Genomic DNA, 23146 nt, shown 5'->3' with positions numbered 1-23146 from the left:
GGGCCCGTCGGCGCTGGCGCTGCCCCGGGCGGGCACGGCCGGGCCTGTCCCCCGACTGCGCAGCGCCTGCCCCGGCCCGATCCCGGCCCGCTGAGCTCCTTTCCGCCCCAGCCTCCCCGGCAGGGCTGCGCGTCGCCCTTGCTGCTTGTGAGGCAGCGCCGCGTTTTGGCATCAGCCGTGGCTTGTTTGACGGGTTTGGATGGGAGACGTGACGGGAGCAGCGGTGTCCGGCAGCCAGAACCAAAAGTGCCGTGCTCCATCCACTGTTGCCGCAGAGGCAAAGCAGCGCGACGCGGTTGCTTGTACGTATTGCTCCTTCCCCACGCAGCTACTCGGTGCTCTCACTTGGTGTTTGGCACTCAAGAGGCTGGCAGGAGGCTTTGAGGCAGTTCGCGGTAGCTTCGGAGAGCTTTTGTTACAAATCTGGATAAAAATCTCTGCATTCTTCACGTAACTCGCTGAAAACAGTCGTATTTCATAGGACTAGGTCTAGCTGTTGCTTAAAGTTCTGTAAATTCAAATGCATTTCAATACTTCATAGTATTTTAAGATATTTTCAATGCTAGGTTAATAGTAATGAACAATGCTTCTTCCTAAACTGAAAAGAAACAGACACGTCATCTTGACAAGTGTACGGTGTCGTTGGGTGTTGTCAAGCATTGTTAGCTGCTTTTCCTGAAAGATGTGCATTGACAAAAATGCCCTGGATTATTGCATTATGTCCAGTGTATTTATAGTATAGTTCCCCTTTAAACAGGTAGATAGAACTCATTATTTGGACATTCGAGTTTTTATTTCATTTCAGAGTTTTGTTTACATTAGTAGAAATCAATGGCTTATGTAAGGTAAGTCAGTCTTACTGCTTCCATCCTTAAAAAATGTACATTCAGTAAGAAAATATTATCTTTGTTACCAAAGAATAGCAGTGTTACAAACCATTATTTTAAGTATAGGTTCTTATTTCATCAACAGCATGCCCACAGCACACCGCAGTATGGTTATGGATGACAAAACAATGCAGTTTCTATTTAGTAACATGATTGTGTTTGCTCTATTCCAACCTTGTTTTAAGAGTGTGACAAGCTAAAATGCCACTTCACGTGCTTAACAAAATTGCCATCGTGTTGCTTTTTGTAGACCAATCTGGACAATGATGCATTTTTGTAGCCATTTGCTTGCCAATTTTTAACTGGTGAGCTAAGGCTCTTTTTAACCCTGAGAAACCGTGCTGTCGAATCCTTCCATTTGATTAAGGGCATCTGCTGAACAGCAAGCTTTCCTCTTAAAATTAGATGAACGTTGATGATGTTAGAATAATTGTTCTGGACTGATGATTCTCACAGTAAAAATAGCATATGGAGACTTCTTTTTCAGCAGATTTGGTGCAGCTGTTCCAATACCACTTCATTATTGCTTCCTGCACATAAAGAGTGTCCAGTGCTCGAATATAAGCAGACAATACAAGGTAAGAAATGCCAGCTCAAACTGTTGTGCAGTTACACCAGTGACCTACTAATAGGAACAATATAGTTTGTTCTAAAGTATTTTGTTCTTGTTTAGTGAAAACTGAGATGGTGCACACCAACTCTTACAGTATCACTCACGTCTATGCAATGCAAAATTCAAGCTCTAGTTTGCTCAGTTGTTAATCTGAATTACTTTCTCAGTCAGAACAGTACAGAAGTTGAAGCAAAGCTATGTGATGAAGCTGCCCATTTAATTAGGCATAAATGACAGGAAAAGTTCTCATCCTTGATTTTTCCCATAAATACTTGAAAACTCTGGCTTGAAGTCTTTAGAAAAAAGCCCTTGAAAAAGCAGAATGTTTTAATAAAATGCAAAAAGCTCATCATTGGTTTCAAATAGGGAAATCAGCATGATATCTTTCTTTAGCAAGGATACAGTAAAAGCTAAAAAAGCTACCTGAAAGCCCCTCTCAGCATACATTATGTTCTGCTTTCTCCCATACCCTTTTTTATAACGTGGGAGTGTGGGAAGGAAGTTTTAAGAGTTCCTGGAAGGATAAAGTTGAATCAATTCAAGTGAAAGAGCTGTGAGAAGGCATACTCCCATCAAGACTGGCATGACTGCAGCCTCATCTATATTAAGGCAGTAGAAATAGGTTTGCACTCTCTTACAGCTTTCGCATGGGGGAAGAAGGGTGGAGGGGAGGACATGGTACAGGGCTGAGTGAACAGGTTCTGTGGATATGGGAGAGGGTTTATGTAGTGTTGGTATCAGGGAAGGGGAGGGGGCAGGGCAGTCTGTTTCAAGATAACCAGGTCCTGATGTATTGTAAGGTTCTATTGTAATGTCCTAACTTCTGTCTAGACACAAGCAGAAATCCCTATCTTCAGCTGATTTCTCATCTAGGTAGCCCTTCTTGGATCATGTAATCTGTAGTGCTCTCTGACAGTTTTTCTAAGGTGAAGTTTTATTGCATTAATCTAATCTCAAATTTAGAAGAATTATGATAATGCCAGCAGCAGCCTCTGTGTATTACAGTAAAGGCCTGTGATGATCATAAAAAGCCAATTCAATTACTGCTATAATGTTCGTAGCTGATAACACCTTTGGAAATAGAGGCAAAGGCTAATGACTGCTGGGAAGTATGTTCTTTCAAAAGTGTTGGCTATTACTTTCCAGTGTCTCTGTTGACCAAATCATAGGCATAGGCTGTTGGATATCATCAGCCTTCTGTGATGCTGTCTATAACAGGAAAGTACCAATATTCTGTACAATGCTGCTTTAGGGAAAGAAGCAATTCTTCACTTATCCATTACAGTCATTTGAAAAAAATAATACTGTATATGTGATTCAGTATAGAATCATTCATGGTGTATGAGAGTATAGCTCCTGTAATCAAACGTGCCCAAAACCAGATGGACATCTGAAATACATTTATCTCTGCAAAGTGATGAATGCCTGAATAGAAGGTCTAGAGCCAAACTAAAAATCTCAAAGACTAACTACATGAAAATTCTGTGCTGTGTTTGACAACAAAAGCATTTCCCTTGGCATTAAGACAAACTGACAGGTAACTTTTCAAGCTGGTAGTGTGTCACTCAAAGCAATGAGCAGATGATGTAGTGTTCAAAAGGGACATGTCCGAGTATTCTGTGTAATCCTGAAGAGATAATGCCTATATTTGTCCAGTAGGGATGTTATGTGATAGCTGAAGAACTGAAAGATGAAGGTTTTAAGCACACTTGAGTCTGGAAGTATTCAGATTTTTATCTCTTAAGTTACTTGGAGCTGTACCACAGCTGTGAAGAAGGGTGTAGTAACCCTGGTAGAACTGGCTCTTCCTCAGTCTGGAATGAAGGAGCCAGAAGAGATACCTTTGTGATTCATCCACTTACACAAGAGTGGAAGAATTGCATTCTCATTGGCTGGGTATTAATTATGCAATCATTAAGCTGGGGAGAAAAGACAATGCTAAGTAAAACAAAAAAAATGTTTTTCCATTTTTGACCTAAATCTTGTACCTGTCAGCTTTCTTGATAAGGTATGTATTTCATCTACCTTAAGGTATATGTTACAGGACACTGTTACATGGATAGGATGGAGAGGACTTGGAGTTCTGCTTGATAAAATATTAAGCATTTTGTGTAACTCTCAGTAGTTAGGGAGGGCAGAGTGTCTCTGCATGTGGCTTCACCTTATCTACCTGCCAGAGAGTTATGCACAGAAAAGATGTAAATCAATATATAGTAGAGTGTATTACAGCCGTGTTCAAGATTATGACAGAATGATTGCCTATAAGATTGCACTTTTGAGTAGATAAGTTCCATGGATTTGCAATGGCTTACATACAATTTCTTTAAGTGCTAGGCAGACTTTTTTCTAGAAGAGATAGCCTTCTAGCAACAAAAGGTGTGTCTGTCTAGAGAAGGTGGTGCTTCTTCTGTGCTCTTGAGAAATCTCTATGTATTAAAGACAAAGTTTAGCTCAGTTTCATTTCCCACTGTCCAATAGGAGATAAAAATGAAGTCGCAGGTACGTCAGTTCTATGACAACAATATTGAGAAAGGCAGAAAATGGTTAGAAGGAGGAAAAGAAAAGCAATCTGACAAGGCATAGAAAAGAAAAAAATGCTAGCACTTAAATTTTAAGAGGGGGGCAATACTATTTCCAGAACATCTTTAAATCCTGTATTTTGAAGGTATGTTTTGCCTCTAAGCTCATAACATTCCTACACCTTATAATTTATAAAAACTTGCATTGTTTTAGTGCATTTTACAGGTGGATTATCAGTAACTGAAAATCCAAAGTCAATAAAAGAAGCCAATTAATTTCTTTAAACACACCATGCACAGTGTTTTCCCAGCACCATGGCTTCAGCTAGTGTGCCAGGATATGACACTTTTCCATTTCTCCAGTCACAAAGTTACTACCTTAGCTGTGTAACTGTGCTCACATAAGGAGAGTAATTTCAAATGGCTTCTGGCCTGTCCCTTTTGGTAGCCAGCCTGTGCCCCACATTGCAAAGTGGGAGTGGCAGTGAGTGTGTATTACTGTAAATGCTGCCCAGATCTGTGAGGCACTGAACTGACCATTGCTAAGTATAATACCTGCCAGTGGAAGTCCAGCTAAGGCACATTCAAGTTTAAAAGACTACAGTATTATCATATCTGGAAATTAAGAATATTGAGAGATCTTAGCCATTATTTCAGACATATTTGGGTTTTTTTACCTTCTGTCTATTTTGAACTAGATGCTCAAATTTAAAACTATCCAGGATAACATTCTGCATTTTAATAGATGTAATCATCTCAACTACAGTAGTGCTCTCAGCAGCTTTTTAAAATTTGCTACATGTAACTAAAAATACAGTGTTGAAAGGCATACTTACATGTAAGATACATAACCAGTATTTTTACATTTCATCATAGTAAGAAGTGTTTTCACCTAAACTACAGGATTTTAAAAATAAAAATAAATAGTTCATATCTGGGAAATTTCCAGATTTATTTTGCCACCACAGTAGCAAAGAGCTGACAGCTGAAGAAACAGGTAATTTCTGTTTTTCAGGTGCACCATGTTTTGGAAAAATACCAGAGTGTATTAGTTGCTGTGAAATATGAATGTTTTAAGTTTGTACATAGATTTAAATTAGCCATTCTTCTCAATTGTGACTAAAACAAAATAGAATTTAAAATGCAGCTGAAGCATTAATTTAACTTTTCCTTTTAACTTGTGAAATGTGAATGCATATGTATATTGACTTACACTGTGGGATTGCTAGTGATGTGTTGCATATGGTTCTTAATGTTCAGTACTTAAAGAGCAGCACTTCTTACAAAAGGAACATATATTTAACTGGACAGAAAACATCTAAACGAATTGTAAGAAAACTTCAGCCTTTTTTAAAACTGCAGTAATGAGCAAGAAACATTTGTATTGCTCAACCTTCTAAGAAAATGTAATTAATCAGTCTGAAAAGGCCAAAGTTTTATTTTTTTGCTAGAAGTCTTCTTTTTCTACCTGCTCAAAATACTTTATATTTTCCAAGTCTTTATTAAATTGAATCCTTGTTTTAATGGTGAAGAGAAATATGTGGAGCTACAAAGCTGTGAGAAAACAAAGGGACTAAGAGGTACAAATGTTGAAAGCTTCTGGAGATGAGACAGAGTTGCTCAACAGTGTTCATCTGAAGCAAAGGACAGAGCAGTGCTACAGTGGTTGTTGATTACTCACACAAAGACCATTGTGCTTCCATGCTGTAGTATTATCAGAGGCTCTTTTTTTATCTGTTCATTGCTATTTGTGCCTTTTCTCTAAAAGGAAATTACAGTGTTCCATTTCTTAATATTTTCTAATGGTCCTTTTTCACTTTAGGAAGCCTAAACTCTGTTTTGATTGTGAATGACTCATTGTCTCCCATTTGTTCCTCCTACCCACAGTCTTTCTGTTGAGTGTGGGAGATTTTTCCTGGAATATAGTAGCCACATATATTTGAATTATCATATGCCCTAGAACCCATTTCACTCTTTTCTACTTTTCAGAAGCTGTGAAACACTTTTTAGTTGAACGCTTCAAGTTGCTTATATGAAAGACATTATAAAAGTGCAGAAAATTATTCCTTAAGCACTCAGATAAATTCAGAATTTCCTTGCAGAAACAGAAAGCATCCCAATCTTGTGCCATCTTTGTTGGAATTTGTAGGCTAGTACATCATAAGTCCCCATTTGACTGTCACTAGAGCTCAAAGGCCAAATCATAGCAATCAGCAAAACAGGACTCTTGGGCTCAGAGCCAAAGGTGGACATTTACTGGGTTATTTGCTTATCTAGGAGATCTGGCTCCTTTTGAGCTGCAGTCACTTTATACAAGATGGTATCATTCTCCATAGCTAATGCTGGATCTGATTATTGTTTAAAACTAATTCATTGCTTGATCCTAGTTTCATGTTTATAAGCAGAATAAAGGATAGGATTCACTTGCCTTATGGTATTCCATTTGAATCTCCAAAAGTTCACTTTAGTCTCATAGTTTTTGCATGACATTTGCCTGCTCCGTGCAGATGTGTTCTACACCTTTTGGATGTCTGGAGTGGTCACTGCAAACTGCTGAGCCATCAGGTGCATCTCACTGTAAACATACAATAACATTTTCTGTTAACCACTTCTGCTATTGGCATAGTTTGAACAAGAACTTGGGTTCAGGATTTTGAGAAGAATGAAATTACTTGGTTGAAGGTAATGCGGTCATTCCCTAACTTTGACTTCCAGAAAGTGTGTCACTATTTTGTATTCATCTAGCCCTTGTGTTGGCCAGACCACAGAGTAGAGGTGCAAGGGAATAAGCTGAAAAGTTCTCTGTGGTATAGAGGCAAAATATATGCAAAAGATACTGCAGCTAAATTTGCAGTGTCAGGAAATTATGCATTACACTGCTGGCCATTGTCGAGTTCTTAAAATTTTTTGTTACTATTTTAGCATGAAATGTTTTGTGCTTGTTGACATATTATGACTGAAATATAAACAAGGGAAATATAATGCACTTCTTCTAGATTCAAGTTACTTATCGTACAGAGCCATCATGTGAGTCTAGATATTCCTGTTTGTTTAGAACACTAGAAGTTTCCAATACTTTAGAACTTTTCTTAAAAACTTCTAGAAACTTTTAAGGACTCTTTTCTAATAGACAGCTTTTTATTATGGAAATTACTGTACAGTTCATAAATAAGGGTAATGACTGAAATGTTAACATTATCTCTCATGGTATTGTATTGGTTTAAAAGTAGGTATATGAAAGATTCGTGGACAATTCTTCACCTTTTAGGTATTTAAGTAACTTGTCAGATTGTTAAAGGTGATTACACCTCTTTACAGGTTTTTGTTTTTACAGAACAGGCATGACAACTGTCTCTGGTTTTAGCATGTCTACACCCTACCCATCTCAAATCCAGATAGGGCTAAAAAACTGTTACCCTATTAACAGAGAAATGCAAAAATCAGTTTCCTGGAGATTATACTCTGCTGTTCAATTTTCATAACACTATTTGTATATGTATTAACAAATAAATACTTCGTCTGACAGCATGCTCAAAAAACAACAGGCTGTGGTGGGAACTACACAGGAAAAAAGGTACTGTTAATTTTTGTTGTAATTTTTTGATTAAAGAAGGTCAACATGAAAACAGGTGTTAAGTAATCCAAATTATACAGTCTTCCTTCTTCCCACTGTATAAAGGTCTGTAAAGTTCCTGTTATTTGGGAGGCAGGCAAACCATTTCTCTGTTGGAGGCAGAAGGAAAGCACTGCTTGACCTAAAGCATTTCCCCATCTCTGGAATTTTTCTACTTGGTTTTAAGAAGTTATGACCTAGCCAATTAGATGGCTAATTTTCATGTCAGAAGGTGGTCTTCCCTTTATCAAGTCAATTAAAATATACATCCCTACCTTGGTTTTCCTTCCAGGTAGTCTGTTTATAGCTATCCATCCAATTTTCATTGCTAGAGGCCTAACTGATCTTTTGTCCCCTTTTGAAGCTTGTATGCACCTGTGTTGCAGGGTCATAGCAAAATCAATGATCCCTCTGGCTACAGATCCATCCTGGTGCTTCATTAGGAGTTTGTGTAGGCAGAATCCTGCATGGCAGAGTGGCACCAGGTGGTAAGTGGGGGAGTCAGAGCTGCTTGCATGCTCCTGCTTGTACCTGATGTCACATTGCTGTGGTTGCTGACAGGGTTCTGAGGAGTCCTGGTAACAAAAACCAACCAACCAACCAAAAAACCCCACTTCAGCTGAGTTCATTTAAAGAGGAGACTGAAATAGAGATTAATTTGAAAACAGTGTGCTTGGACTTTTCTGTTATCACAAGTCCATAATACAAGATTAGCAGTGTAGTAAGAGAAGCAGTCGTGTGACTAAAATTACCTTTTTGCATGTAGTATTTATATAACTTCTCTGTAATTCAGTTCATCTGACTGATGTGGAGTTTGATTAATTCAGTAAGTTACACATATATCATTATAAGTTTGTCCTCAAAAGAAAACAAAAAATGCTGTTTTGGCTGTTTATTATCAAGAATTTTGTTTTTTGTGAAATCATTAATTCTGTCTGATAGTAGACTTCAGTGGTCTTTATGCCCTTTTGGCTGAAAAGAACTATAAACAGCAGTTGTAGATCAGAAGTTCTTGTAGGTAGAATGATGTAATCACTGAAAAGTAATTTGTCTCTGATCATAAAAAATAATGTATTGCACATTCCCTCATTTTTAAGAATTAAAATACATAAAAACAATTTACATAATCCTAAACTATTCTGTGAGTGTTCAATTGTAAGAGCACACTGCATCCTGAGTTTTCGTTTGTAATTTTTGACTGTTGCTAGAAATAGTGGAGTTTTATATGTAAATCTATACAACCCTTGGTCCAAGTTGTGTGGGTTTCTAGCATGCTTCAAGCTACATCGTGATGTCATTATCTCTCATTAATTGTCAAATTACCTAAAATTGCTTTTCATATTACCTGTCCTTTTATCTAAATTATTTAAGTTTGTAGTCAGTGTGAGGACCACAAGCAGGTAGAGAAATTTCTCCAGCTTCCTTAAAGGTAAAGTATTTTTCTTCTCCTCTGGCAAAAGTACCCGATAGAAGCAAACCAGGCTTAATCTCGCACATCCTTTGCAAAGCCAGGCTGGGTCATGCGCAGAGCCCAGCCAAGCAGTGAGACTGAGATTGTATTGACAAGAACAAGATGAATGGCCCCCTGGAGACTGTGGGGTTTGTATGCTCGTTTCCACCACCTTTTCATCCTTTTGTACCCCCTTTCAGTTCATATGCAGATTAACTCAAACCAAGTCCACACTAAATACTCTTTTTCACTTTAGTTTTGGAAGGTAGGTGGAGGATCTAAATATTTATGAGGCTTTTTTCCTCTGGTTTATGATGCACTCTTGTTGAATGTTGAGGAATTACGTTAATGAATGCATGCCTGCACACACAGACACAGAAACCAGGCAAAAGGGAAAAAAAAACCACACAAAGCATTGTCAGCTCTAATGTCAGTGCTTACTAAAACAGTTCCCATTTAAAAAAAAAATGGGAAAGAGATTTAAAATCCATTGCCAGGAGAAAAATAAATTGTATGGCTGAGCACAAAAGAAGGAACAAAGTTTCATCTTTGCTTTCCTCAGCTGTAAATGAAACTCTTGTTTCAGCTCTGAATAAAATTGAAATAAAACATGTTAATGAGAGGTTGACTGAAGTCTTAACTGGATTTGTGTTTTCAGTAATAAAAGACCAAGCTTCAGTCCTGTACAAGTTTCCTTTAACACCAGTAGTAATAAACATGATATTTTTTAGTATGATACAAGGTGCAGTTAAGTATACTTTAATTAGACTTCCAAGTCAGATCATTAAATGACACTGGTTTTGCCATGATTTTGCTGAGTTCAGTATGCTTACTGAGGAGACTTAGTTTTTATGAGACAGGATTTTTATGAAAACGGAACTTTTTTTATTAGAATATACTAAGATTATAGCCAGATGTACTGGAATATTAATTTATTTTCAGAATGGTTAGTACAAAACTAACTTGAGGAACATTTTTTCTGTAGATGGGAGAGTAAATGGCATTAAAATACTAGTACTGAAATATGGGCATATTAATTCTTTGAATACTACACTGTCAAAAAGAGTTGCCTCTTCAACTTACAATTATCTCTGCCTTCCTTCCACCCCTTTTTATCCTCCAGTACACACATAGCTGTGCCAGCCAGACAAGGCTTGTAGCTCACACAAGTGGGACAGTAAATTCTTCTACATTCAGGAAGCAGAACAAGAGATTTTAGAATGTGCTTTTGTGCTATCATTTAAAAACCTACTGAAGCAATTGCAAAATAATAGCTCTTCAAGTGCAATAGAATTTCTCTGTCCAGACTCAGTTTTTTGCATTAACAATATGTATGTCTGAAGTTCATAAAACATTGTCCTAATAAATACGTTTATCTTTTTATGGTACTTTGTGTTCTAGGTATTCAGTTCCATATGTAATTAAATCAAATAAAGCCATCTATATTTAATTTGTTCTGAACTTACTGTTTTTGATCTTAAAATCTGATTTTGCTATTTTCAATTACTTTGCCTGTGTTACTCAAAGGTTAAGTGAAACAACTTTGTTTAGCAGATCCCAAAACAGTAAAGCTGTATATGACCTAATAAAAAATTAGTATTTAACAATTGAAATTGCATCACTTTTGTTTAATCTGTTTTCCTTTAGCCTAAATCTTCTCCCTCTTGCATTTTTTTCTTCAAGTCTATATAGCCATCTGTGCCCACAGATACAATATTAGACATTGCTGAAGTACTTAAATTCCTTGAATGTGAATAAAAATTAAAAAAAATAAAATCTGAGTTTTTTCTGTCAGCGGGTGAGATTTCAAATTTACCTGGACTTGCCTATCCTGAGCAAATTGAAGCACTTATGTGTTACCTTAGCCAAACATACTTGCACACCTGTATTATGATGTGCCTCATTGTCTTTGGGGGTGGATTTGCACGAAGGGGAAGCAGAACTTCCTTCTAAGTATACATGTACTGCACACAGTGGACTAATAGGCAAGTGGAAAAAATGCATCAATCTGATAAATGTTGGAAGAAAAGAGCATCAGGGAGATTACATACTTGAATAAACTTTGAAGAAGGAGAAGAGTTAAAGGCAGACATAGCAAAAAGTTTTTATATGGAGGACTGTAAAAAAGACAGATCTAAAGTTCAGAGAGTCCTTGGTTTGAACAAGGACTTTGGGGGTTACCTTTTTGCTATTAACATTCTTAAAGAGAGGAGATAAAAAATAGCCCACCAGCTAAGGTCCTTTTTCAGGATAAGAAAGGTGAACTAACTATAGGCCAAAGTCAGGGAACAGGCACAACAGAGTCCTGTAAATGACTTTCATTTATAATACCAAGTAAGTACCCACACATACACACAAAAAAAACCCACAAAAAACCCCAAAGCTACAGAGATTGTAGTGCCCGAGAGTGCCTTGTTAATGATGAGGAGTGCAATTATCTCTACTTTTCCCAAAAGGAAGTGGCACAGGAAAATTTAGGAATGGACAGAGATCATAAGCCTGAGCTAGGCATCATCCACATGTGCCTGTCAGCTGACAGCACCTCCAGCCAGCATGTCCTGGTAAGGACAAGCTGCCTTCTCCAGGCCCAGAGGTTCCTGTGAGGAGCCAGAGTCCAGACCAAGGGGACGTGTGGCCTGTGCACTAGCTAGGTCACATTCCTTGAACAGAATATAGGACATAAGCTAGTCACCTACACAGTGCTTTTCCTGCTTCTGCTGAAACCAATCTGCATCCACAGATTTCTAACCTATCTGAGCAATCTCTGCTTCCAGAAGATGAAAACACACAAATTCAACTGTGAAAATACAATGCCTATGCTTTCGGTGGGTTCTTAAAGGCAGCATCATGGGCCTACCTAGTGATCTTCTGCCTTCAGAGGTTTCGTTTCAGCCATTCCTCACTTTCTTGATCAGAGTCCCACAGCAGATCCAGACTTTGGGTCCCAGTGCAAAATCCTAACTCCTGGAGATAAAGAAAGGAAAACAGAAAAGATAATGGAACTGATTATAAGGACCCGCTGTCAGGATTTCCAAGCAGGTTAAGATTTACAATAGAAGCTCCCCTTAATTTGTTTAAATTCAGAAATCACAAGATATGTAAGGATTTAAAAAAAAAATTAAAAACCCACAACACAAGCCACTGGAAATTGCAGGTGAGTTCTTACAATATTCAACTTTTGTGGTGAACACAAAAAATGAGAAATAGTCCTTTTTCCTGAGGCTGATTCTGAGGCATTGTCACATATCTGAAGGCAGTGGGGTGCAGCCATGTGTTTTCAAAAAAGTACTTTCATGAGTCCACCTAATCTTGAGGCTGAGATCTTTCCAAATGGCATCCTGCATAAATTTCCCTTTTTTCTTCCCTTCCCAAAAAGAAATTTCCTACAGCTGAATCACAGCATTCTAAATGGAGTCTGCCACCCGCCTAAGCTATGAGAAGTCTAGCTGTCTCCGTACTAGTGTGGCAGAGTCATCTCACAGATGGGAGGTGTATCCCCACGGGTGGCACTGAACTGAAAGGAAATCTGAAAAACAACCTTTTTTGTTTTTTGTGAGTTAGATGTACAGGATTACAGTATTTGTCTTTGGTGCCTATACAACTGAATTAGGTGTAAAACACAAAAAATTCTCTCTCTGTACTCATAGATGCCTCAAATTCTGCTGAGAGGCAGAACTAGAGCTCCTAGCAGACAGAAAGGTACAAGTGCTGAAGCCACAATTACCAAAGTGCTTAGAGGTCTAACATATATCCTCAGACAAGTTTCTCAAATGACAGATCTACCAAAAATCCCAACAAAACTGGTCTGCAAATTTTCTCAGGTTATGGGTGATGCATGCTTTTTTCTTATATACAGAAGCAATGTTCAAATTCATAGTTCAGATTCATAGGCACAGTTCTCTTAGGACTCCCCAGCCAATCTAGTTTCCAGAAATATCCTTCAGACACTAAACCTTCATTAATTAATTGATGAGGGAACCTGAGCCCACCTCTAGGCACAGATTTACTACCTTGGGCACAGAACTCCTGTAGGGCTTAAGTGTCACAGCAGAAAGGCTGTGAGATTCTGGTAGAATAAAACAGAACATCATTCCTTCCTCTTACACCAATCAACTCCAGATTTCTTCACGAATCATCAAGAGGCTCGTGGTTGTTCTTCAGGCAAACAGCTTCCAATATCAACAAGTACTAACCTAAGAAAGAGGAAAGTAGATTTGGGAGAGTTTTATTCTCCAAGCACAGTATTGTTGTTACCCTACTTTCTCCTGTTTGAATTTCTCTGTGCAAAGGGGGGAGGGCAGAAGAAGAGGGTTCTGTTTGACAGCTGCTTTCTTACCTGTTACTCTTTCCAGCAGAACCATCACACTTTATAGATAGAGAAGGATATTTGAAAGGCAAAAGATGATACAGGCAAAAGTTGCAGGCTTATTTGAAGGAGAATAGAGTAATCTGAGGAGCCTATAGTGTTATTTCAAGAATAAATATTCTGTTTCAGAACATCATAATTTGCTCCATTCAATTTCTGACTTTTTTTAAGCAAGAACCGTTGCTAATTTTTACATGTCAAGGATTTCTTGGTCAAAGTGTGAGAATTTTTCTTTTAAAAACTATTGACTATCAGGAATTAAATATATGAAGGAAGTTTATAGAAACCTCAAGCGTAATTCCTTCCTAAAGATCATTTAGTGTTCCTGAACTGTGTGGACTGAATTTGTTATCAAGTTCACAAATATAAACGGTTATAAGTTGAGTATTAACTAAATTATCTAATTTGAGAGCATTCTAGAGTTTATTATTGAATCAGCTATCTTTAGCTTTTATTCATTTGACAAAAAAAACCACCAAAACATGTCAAAGCCAGAAACTAATCAATTAACATTTTGTGATATTTGTCTGAGGAATATAAAAGGGCTTGTTTTGTTCTTTAAACACTTAGTCACTTTACTAGAGTGATTTTTAAGAATAATGTCAACTGAATAAGGGTAATGATCTAGAAAGACACTGACATGAGAAAAAAGAAATTTGAATTTAATGTCAGCTTGTGATACGGATTTTATTCTGCCTCTCATCTGGTAAGTTTAACAAACAGAACCAGGATCAAGCTGTGACCATCGCGCTGCTCACCCTGGGCTGGCCGTGTTCATACTGTTGATATTTCATCCAACACAGGTGGCAGCTTATCAAACACTGCCTGGCAAGTCTTCGGGAAAGTGTTAGTTTGCCTTGGGGGAAAACTGACCCAAGGCTCTTCTGAGCAGCACTGCTGCTGGGATGCATTCCCTGGCACTGCTGAATTTCTCAATGCACATGTAATTACCAGGAGTTTGATCAGACCATGGGACAGTTCTATCCGTTAGTGCCCCTTTAGTGGGCAATATCTGTTTTTCCCTTCTTCTTAACTGCTACATCTCTTTGGGCCATAATAGCACTGGCAAAAGTAGTCTCTCGTCTACTATGTGTAAACCATCTATTACAGGCACATCACAATTTTAATTTGAAGTTATTACATAGTATATTAATTAAAGTAGCAACAAAGACATTGCCGAAATTTAGAAAAGTCTGATAAAAGAAAATCTGGGTCTTCCCACACAAATACATATTACTATTACTGTAAGTGTGAATCTGTCAGTATACTAATATACAGTGGATATGTGTATATATATTTTTAAATATACTATGTAAAAGAGCTCTGCATTACTGCACCCCTCTGCCAGCAGAATTAAAATAAGTCTATTACACAGTTTTTTGACAGATATGTTATAGCTAATTAGATAAGCTTGTTCTTGCATTATGAATGGCTCCTCCAAAAAATCTGGACATAGGCATATTATACGACATTTCACTCAAAATTGACAGTATTTCACTGAGAAAACAAAGAGAGCTATTCTCTGATAATATTTTTATTATCTTTTAAGATCAGGTTACATACCATATCATTTAAATGATAGCACCACAACACCCTATTTAATGAAGGCTGAAGTTTAGAATAGAGATAAGGGATAGCACAAGAAAAATGGAACCCATGCCAGAGACAGGTATTTTAATGGTTACATCTTGGTAGTGAATTTCCCTCTAACACTGGTATCTGCACACAAAACAAGAAAGAAATTTAAGGAAACAGCAGACAATAATAGTACGTGCACAAACAGGGACCTTGCACAAGGCAAAGAAAACCAACCTCACAAATTGGAAACTAGGAATTCAGAAAACAAAAAAAAATATTTTTTCAACTCTTCTAATAATCATAATTCCAAGTAAAGCTGGGTGAAATAGCCACAAAATATGCAAAGTAGCTGTCTAATCACACATCAAAATGGCAATCTACAAATATTCCAGGCTACCTGATGGTAAATTATGGGACTTTGCAAACCGATACAGAACCTTCTCTCCTGGTCCAGGGAAAGGAGCAAAATATAAGTGATTGAGCCAAACACTTGTTAAGGCCCTTCAGACCTGATTAAAGTCAAATTGCAGGAAACATTTAATATAAAATATGCACAGTACAACCTTAATTAGACACTCACATCTCTCAAGATATCAATAAATGTTTCCTTTTTGATAAGTCTGACTTAATAGACTGTAATAACAGGAACGTTTCTGAAACATCATTCAAGGAAGTGAGAAAAATAAACAAGCTCAAACATTTAAAACTCAACACCAATTAGCAGACCATTCTTTTCAAAAGAAATCTGAATTTCAAATTTATTTAGCTTTAGTCAAACACAACAAAGGCTTTGTTTTTAGAATAATTGGCTTTGAGACTTGAGAAACAGCTTCTGGGTGTTGGTATCTTCATTCACAGGCTACATTAGCAGTAAAATGTATTGGGTGCTTTAAGCTTTAGCAGTGAATTAGAAAATAAATTTAACGACAGATCTCCCAATCTAAAGATGTTTTGCATCTGTTCTTACCTTTGGCATGAAACACAAACTGAGAGGTCAGAAATGGGATCTTGCCTTCTGCAGCTTCCTGGTGACAGCACCGTGTTCAGCATGGTCATGTGAATTCTCACCTGGGTTTGGCATCTTAGGGAACCTTGAAGCAAGAAATGCACAGCACATACATTTAACATTTTCAAGCAAAGCAAATTCACAGGAGCACTTGCACTCCCTTTTGGCCATCTACACCATGGAAAAGTGGTTCAGATTGCTTAGAATTCCAAGAACAATACTCCAATATCCTTTCTCATACAGGTTTCTGCTCCAATTCAGACACATAGTGTTTGATTTGTGTTGAATGGTGCTTGCTGCTTGTATTTCAGAGGTGATGACAGAAAGACAAACGGTGACAAAGACAGACCTGCAGGAAGAAATGAAGACCCACTGTGTCTCCAAGCACAGGACAGGGCTGGGAGGAAGGTTTGTGTCTGGAGCCAGTAATGGGTGTGAAATAAAGTAGTGACCTTAAATCTCACATCATACCATGACTGTTCTGTGAAGAAGCCCAGGGCTGCAGAAAGAGATCTCTTTACTCTAAAATTATTTTCTTGCCAGCAAGGAAGAGGGGAATGAGCATTCCTACATGAGTGAAACCTCTGAGAACACTCACCTCCATCTGTACTGATATTACTTGATTTTCTCAGAGTGGTTTCCTGAGTATCAGCTTTCCTATGTGAAAATAAATGGCCTCAGTTATTCTGCTGCCATGGGATGTGAAGCAAATAATTGCTTTTGTTCAGGTTCTTGTAATTCAGAAGTAAGAATATTTGAGCATAAATGCAGTGAGTTCATGAAGCCAGGTAACATTGTTCTTTAAACTAGAGAGAAGATTCCATCCCACCTGATAGCAATGAATAACTTGATTCAGGGTGCCAGGACTTCATCCCCAATTTTCCAAAACAATTATTAAAATTACAATATCCCCTTGAAGGGGGCTTTCTTTTTTAAAAAAACCAAAAAAACAACAACAAAAAGAAACACTAAAAAAAGTAAAAAAATATTTTGAAATCCAGAGATTGTATTTAGAAGGTTTAAAAATTGTGCCTCATAAAGAGTGTCTGATATGTAACACCAAAAGGAAAGATTTCATCTGTATCACTGTTTCTGTTATATCAGCTATTTAATTATGCTGAAATAAAAGACCCCAGAATAAGCATGAGCAGAAATCATAGATCTTAAAACACCAGAAAACCTCCCAACATCATTAACTGCAAATACACTGAGTCTCAAAGTCAGCATTTTGTATTATTTCATTACATGACTACCTTTTTTAAAAAGACAAAAAGATAAAACACTTTTAAAAAAGTTAACAAACATGCAGATATGAACTGAGACATTCAAATACGTAATACAATAATACAATACATTCATAATACAATACATTCAAATGTGTTATCAAAGAAGAGAATTATTTTTTTATATATGCTGCTGTATTACTGACTATACCACATCAAAAAATCCCAGCACTTTAGCAATGGTTTTGCTGCATTAATTCAGTGGAAGTCCCACCAGGCTGTCAGAGTGTCCAGTGAAAAAGACTGGATGCTACATGATGTCCTAGCAGGTAGCCTGTTTTAAATAATTTGTACCTGGTGCTGGACTATGTGCATAATTCCCTCCAATCCACTAGAATGCTGAAGTGGCCAATGCATAATAGGCCTTTAATAATGCCTTTGATGATGAAGAAGGATAGTGGAAGAAAGATGCTCTGACTCAGGTACTTCTCACTCCTGATCTCTATTCCTCATAAATCTTGAGGGAAAAGGCTCTGTTGATGGAAAGCTTATTTTCTCAAAGGTAAATGGAAAGAAAAGGAACATGCAGAGAAGACATTCCCCAGGATCAGAATGTACAAAGCTTTCCTTGCATCTTCCCTTGCCACACCCCAAACAGGTTAAGTTTTCCAAAGTTTAAAAACCACTGAGATGACTTTACTACTTCTCAGAGAAAACCTCAGTCTCAGCAGATGGGAATTAAATATTTTTTCATTTTCTGCCAGAAAAACTTAAGTATTCATTGGTATCTGGATTCACTTCAGGAAACAGAGAGTGAACTGCAACAGAAAGAAAAGAGCAAACTGATGCTGTGGGTGCCAGATCACCTGCAGAACAAAGCCTTTCCCAAAACAAGGAGGGAAACAATCAGTAGTGCCTGTGGGAATCAGGAGCTAAAGAGAGAAGGAAATGACTTAGCAGATAGTTTTGGTGCCTCTCAACATTGGCAGCAGCAGAAATGTAACATGAAAGTAGAAAAATGCAAAGAACTGAAGCAAAGAACAAAATGAACCCAAGAGGAATTCAGAGAGTGGTGGCGAAGGGCACTTGTTGTGGATGGGACAGAGCAGCCACAGTAAGGAGGTGATAAACAGAGTGCCAGAGGCATGACGGCATGTGCTAAGGAAAATAAAGTTTGTAACTGCAGACATTTTAAGAATGCATTCATTCACTGAATACAGTGCAAAGCACACAAGCACACAATGTCTGGAGGCCCAGAGAACTGTTCCTCCCTGAAAAGTTAAACCTACTTTTTCTTTAAAAGTTACTTCTTTTTTTTTGCATTGGACCGTACTCAGATACACATCACTGAAATTTTCACTCTGTTTTGACTCTGTTGGGCTGATGAGAAAAAAAATCTATAACTTTCCACTGGATTTTTTTTACCTGTGCTTCCATTACTAGCAAAATAAAGTTCTTCAGACTGGATACTGCATGTAGATTTAGATAGGTCACTAAGGGAAATGGTAACCTTCTACCCTCTGCTACGGCTTTGCTTATTATATTGCATACTTTACTAGACCTAGTGTTCTCCCACCTACAAAGGGCATATTTCCTCCTTTTCCAATGCTTCTGTTCCTTCTTCTGTCCCTGTAATACACTTCTCAAGTTCCTTTTTTCCCCTCTTACCTTAATCTTCCTCTGCCATGCTTACCTCCAAAATAGATATCCTTAGCTTTTCTTAACTTGAATTTACTTCTCCTTCAAAGTTCACCTTCTCACCTTCCTTCTGCCTCTTAAGTTCCAGATGATATCTTTAAAACCTCTCAGGTGGCTCCATCTTGCTTATTCCTTTCACCTGCTACTCCAACTTCAAACACGTAATGCAGACAATTAAATCTACCCAGTTTGCTGTTCTTTCCATATGTCTCACAATTCCTGACCTTCTAAGTGTTCTGCATCGTTTCTTTCCTGCCTAATTACCCAGGCTTGTCCTGTGGAGCTGCTCTCCTTGAGCTGTTGGTTCTAGTCAGCTTCCATGTGCCACACATCCCCTTATCCTGCATCAATATCCACCCTTCTCTCAGGGCTGGTAAAACCAAAGTGTATATTTTGACACAATATTATAGTGCTTCCACTTTCTATTTTGTTGTGTTGTGCAGACAGACAAAGGTTTCAATTAGCCTGTAAGCTTGTCATGACAAGGATCTTTCTTGCCTAAACTAGAAGGGACCTTTTAAGCACAAATGTAGAGATTTTGGCACCATCTTATTTCCAGAGGCCTTATTTTGTGGCAAGTAGAGCTCAGTGCTTCCTTTCCTCCCCCATCTTTTTTCTGCTGTCTCTCCAATCCATTTGGATCTCCAGGCATAAACACTATTTCACCAGAGTTGTTTTGCAGCTCTGTAAAATTGCTTCAGACCCAAAGAAATGTAGAGGTTTCTGGGGTGACTGTTTCTGCCTGTTACAGTAATACATCCTGCTGGCTGCTGTGTTGTAGCACACCAAAAATTTAAGTCCATATCTTAGCCCAGCTACCTCCACTACAGAGTATAGGGGAAAAGTAAGGAGTACAAATTAGGAGAAATATATGCCTCGTGTTATCCTTCCACAAACACTTTTTTATCTTTCCTACAACTAAACTTACATTTTACTTCTTGGCTCATATGTTGGGTGTTTCTCAACTAAACCTTGTTACAAAATTCTGTCTTTGTATCACAGACCAGAAGAACAATTAAACTGAGCTGTCAGTCATGTTATGAAATGTCACCTTTACTCTGTCTTTCATTCCACTATTCAGTAAAGTCTGTATCTTGCTCTACTGAATACTGAGAGAAGGAATTCAGTGCAGCATCTGCATAAGCAAGGCTTAGAGCTGTAGTCTGTATAAATGTATTACACAGCATTGCAAAATGAAGGCATAATTTAAATAACTTTGAACATTTCTTTCAAGGCATACATTACACTTAAATTTTTTCTGCCAATATTTTTGCAAAAAGTTGAATTGCTTATTATTGCAGCATCAAATGTGCATCAAATGGAATCCCAATCCCATATTCAGTTTCTCTGGTTTTCTAACAGCATTGCTCCAATATCCCTCCCAACCACATTACTCCATAAGAACAGATGGAGTTTATGCACAACTGGCTTTTTTTTCCTATAACGAATCGAAACGAGCAGCCAGACAAGACAGAAATTTGCTGAAATTCTGAATTCTTTCTGCAAGTTTAAAGATTTTATAAGTTATCATTCATTGATTATACAACATCCATGCTCACAAGCATCTGCTGGTTGCATATGGGAATTTAGACAAACTCCTTTTCTTATACTACTGTGGAAAATAACACAACTTGATCAGAAGTGCTGCAGCAGCTGTTTGCAGGATGAGCTGTCTGCCCCCCTGTGAACTGGGGCAGAAGCAACCAGTAAGAGAGGACGTACCACATCACACACAGACCAAGAACTCAGATATGATAAAGCCAAATTTTCCCATCTAGGAAGAAACAAGGGGAGTTATAGCTGAGATTCAGCTCTGGCAACTTACAGGAAGATTATGAGCAGTTCATAATAAGCAGACGTTTTTCTGACAAATGTTTTGTATGTTTATGCAGATAATCTATCCATTTGGAAAAACTGAAGACCAGGTATATTAAAGGCTCCTGAAACTCATGGACTTATTCCTAATCATTGGAAGACATGCTTACACATCACAGATCTTCATTAGCAGAATTTTAGCTTTCAGATTTCTGCTTCCAGCCTCAGCTACTTGTTTCAGTCCATTCAACTCTGTGAACACTGGAAAAGATGAATAAATCCTGGCTTATATTCTTTCCTTTTCCTGACTATCAAAAGTTCAAATCCAACCAATAAACATGCAACATTTACTTAATGGCATGCTTTGTTAAGGAGTACTGTTCAATCCTTTTGAATATGCCAAAAACACAGGAAAACAACTTTTAAAAATTTAGGAAAATTACTCTGACTCATTCAGTTTGTTTCCTTTTTTCCTGCCATGATGAAACACTGAGCTATAAGAATGGAGGCTTCCAGAAAGAACCAGGGAGTTCTTGTCACTATTAAATGTATCACTACATTGGGCTATATTTTTCCCCCAGGGTTAGAATTACCAGTCTTTTAGGTTGTTCTCCCTAAAGGTGGAAGGGAAGAACATGCTAAAGAAATAATAACCAAGTCAAGAAAATATCTTTCACTGAAAAAAACAAAAATTAAATCCTAATATTCCAAACAGCAGAATGACTGACAGCCACTAATTTAAATCAGTAAGAGAGCTGGGTTCACTTGTCTTCAGTCTTTCTGGTTTTCTGTCCAGAGCTGAGAGCACATTCCTGCAGTCCAAAACTTAGCACATTTTTCCCTTTCTGATGTATGCTGCCTCCTTCAGATATTTTCTAATTTCTACTCCTGTCTGAGCCTAATCCGGGCTTCAAACTTCCTAAGTATGCTATCTTTATTTTGTGAAAGCTTTTTTTATATTAATTCAAGCCATCTAATCAATTAACACAATGAAGTTCAACTCACATAGACTGGTTTTCAACCAGCACTTAAAGTTCACTATTTCTGTTTCAGGCCTGAAATTCAAAAACATTTTTTCCAAAAGTATCACTCGGTCTAGTAAAAGAGATTTATTTCCTCTCTCTTGAAAGGAGCTATTCTTTTGTGAACACTACTAGCAGTGTGCTCTTGGACGCAGATTTTCTATGTTGCTGTCCTCTACTATATATTGTATTCCTCTAATTTACATCACATACTACTCAAAACCAACACCTTGACTATTATAAGAATTTTGTCAAGGACATTTCACAAATAAACCGTACTGCAGGAGATCAGTTTTCTCAATGCTTTGCTAAAAATTCAGTCCAGCATTTTGCTTATCAACTGTACAATAATGGTTTCTTTAGGACCAGCCTGATCTAAAAAAGCACATTCAGAGTTCGTATCTAGATTTTAGAAAACCCTAAAGTTCAAGGAAAACTCCAAAGTCGAGGTGTACATTTGTATTTTTACACTCCCCCCATCACACTGTAGCACCTACAATGCAGTATGACAGGATTAATGGCTTAATTTCTAGCCAATTTATTTTCTAATTCCATCTGGCTTCATTTTACACTTTCACAATCCAGTGACTTTGTTGACACTGCAAGACAGGAATAAAGTCACATACACAATGTTGTGTTTGGATGCTGCAATGTATTACAGAATTCAGACAGAAATAGAAAATGGCAAAGCATGTGCAGAAGTCATCCCAGAACTCTGCCAAGGCACTCTGGGTTTCTCCGAGGCTGGATAGTATTTTACTCAAACAACTACAGAATATGCATATTTTTTTTTTTGTTTCAAATAGCGAACAAAGTCTGTTTAAAATAATGTTCTTATTATAATATAAACAAAGCACAGCCTCTATACCTTCTATGTTTAATCCACTGTAACATATAAGGGGGATGGAGAGAGATTGGATAAAATTTGCTTAGCTTCTGTTTCTTGACTTCCAAGATCTTCCAAGGTCTTTTACAAATGAATGAGGGTGGGGGGGGGGGAAAGAAAGTCTTTGTATGTAGAATCTGCTGGGTGCTAATTTGACATGGCAATGAGATGAAAGTTGGATTCATGCTAGTTTCAACATCAGAGGATTGGAATGCAGCCTACTTAGCATAGAAGTCAAACAATTCACTGGCAATAGATTGCTTTCCACTTCTAGATCTGCTAAATAAATAGAAAACTAATTAACAGTGTGGTATGGCAGATGTAGCAGGCTAGAATTTCATTAGAGCACTGGCTGAGAACCGAAAGAATCACAAAGTCGTTATATGTCCTAGAGTGTAATGAATCTTTCTTACTGTCTTTTCCATGGGACAGGAAAGATACCATTTGTGTGCCCCTGAATAAGAATTTCC

General features: G+C 37.7%; 1 protein-coding gene and 1 long non-coding RNA gene across 3 annotated transcripts in view; one reads left to right on the top strand and one right to left on the bottom strand.

Moving 5' to 3' along the window:
- The first annotated feature begins 14 nt into the window (after positions 1-14).
- On the top strand, positions 15-22712 carry LOC116993756. Its single transcript, XR_004417352.1, has 3 exons — positions 15-302; positions 16344-16440; positions 20846-22712. It is a non-coding gene; the product is annotated as an uncharacterized LOC116993756 (long non-coding RNA).
- The window catches only part of PACRG (parkin coregulated), a 254702-nt gene continuing 243324 nt past the window's right edge, over positions 11769-23146 (bottom strand). Inside the window, exons 7-9 of one of the 2 annotated variants that reach the window (XR_004417350.2) lie at positions 15994-16117; positions 13093-13275; positions 11769-12046 (exon numbers count right to left, since the gene is read on the bottom strand). The gene's annotated coding sequence lies outside the window, so the exon portion shown is untranslated. Of the gene's footprint in view, positions 12047-13092; positions 13276-14964; positions 16118-23146 lie in introns of those variants that run through there. The other variant, XR_004417349.2, reaches the window with a different exon arrangement.

The sequence above is a fragment of the Catharus ustulatus genome, chromosome 3 (genome assembly GCF_009819885.2).
Source record: "Catharus ustulatus isolate bCatUst1 chromosome 3, bCatUst1.pri.v2, whole genome shotgun sequence".
Lineage (NCBI taxonomy): Eukaryota > Metazoa > Chordata > Aves > Passeriformes > Turdidae > Catharus > Catharus ustulatus.
Note: the sequence above shows the minus strand (reverse complement) of the source record. Positions and strands in the feature narration are given on the sequence as shown.